Below are 1,357 nucleotides of genomic sequence, written 5' to 3'. Positions count from 1 at the left end.
AGAGAGAGAGAGAGAGAGAGAGAGAGAGAGAGAGAGAGAAAGAGAGAGAGAGAAAGGGAGAGAGAGGGAGAGGGAAGGAGAGAGAGAAAGAGAGAGAACAAGAGAGTAAGAGAGAGAAAGGGAGAGAGAGGGACAGAGAAGGAGAGAGAGAGAGAGAGAGAGAGAGAGAGAGAGAGAGGGAGAGAGAGAGAGAGAGAGAGAGAGAGAAAGGAGAAAAAGTGAGGTTTAATAGAGTGGCTTACAAGTTGGGTCCAGTTTTTTTAACAATGAGTATCTACCAAAGGGAAGTCCAAGAATTCATGTTCAGTGCATGAGGGTGGATGTCTCAAGTTGACTTCAGTATATGCCAGAATCCTGAAGAAGTAGTCTTTAATGCCAGTGAAGGAATGAACTTGTCAGCAAGAGTGAGGACAAACAGGTGAAGAGAGCAAGCTTCCATCTCTCATGTTCCTTATATAGACTGCCATCAGAATGTGTAGCCCAGATTAAAAGTGGATCTCCCCACTTCAAAGAATGCATGTCTTTGCACCTGGAAAGATCGGGATTAAAACTGGATCTTCATACCTTAAACAATTTAATTTAAGGCGCATGCCTTTAATCCCAGCACTTGGGAGGCAGAGGTAGGTGGATTTCTGAGTTTGAGGCCAGCCTGGTCTACAGAGTGAGTTCCAGGATAGCCAGAGCTATAACAGAGAAACCCTGTCTTGAAAAACCAATAAATAAATAAATAAATAAATAAATAAATAAATAAATAAATTAAATAAATAAAAAATAAAAAAATAAAAACTCCCTCATAGGTATACTCAGTTACTTGCATTTTAGTTAATTTTAGATATAGCCAGATTGACAGCTAAGAATAGCTATCACAGATACCTGAGCAGTATGGCATGATAACCCTAACTCTGCAACTGTAGCATGCATGCCTTAACAGTAACCAACAGCTCTCTAGGTGGACATAAGGCTTACTCAACAAGAGAGAAATCACATTTGGCACTGGAAACCTAGACATCTACCTGGGCCTACTTAAGTCATGGATCTTGGAGGTAAACCTACAACTTCCACTTTACTAAACCAGCACAACTCCTAACGACATTATAAATAGTTGTCCTTTTTTTAAAAAAAAAAAAACATTTATTGCATTATGATGAGAAAAGTTACATGATTTCAATTTATCTGAATTTGTTAACATTTAAGAACATATTTTAAGTAAATAGAATTAAATCACATTCTTGTTTCCCTTTTGTACCCCCACTCCTCCTAGAGACCCCCCTTCAATACTTATAATATCCTTTTTTTGTCATATTCTTTAAAATTTATAAAATATTATAAAAATAAAAATGAGTATTATAAAAGTTGT

The sequence above is a fragment of the Mastomys coucha genome, unplaced genomic scaffold, assembly GCF_008632895.1.
Source record: "Mastomys coucha isolate ucsf_1 unplaced genomic scaffold, UCSF_Mcou_1 pScaffold9, whole genome shotgun sequence".
In the NCBI taxonomy this organism is placed as follows: domain Eukaryota; kingdom Metazoa; phylum Chordata; class Mammalia; order Rodentia; family Muridae; genus Mastomys; species Mastomys coucha.
The sequence above is the reverse complement of the archived record's forward strand: the minus strand, read 5'-3'. Positions refer to the sequence as shown.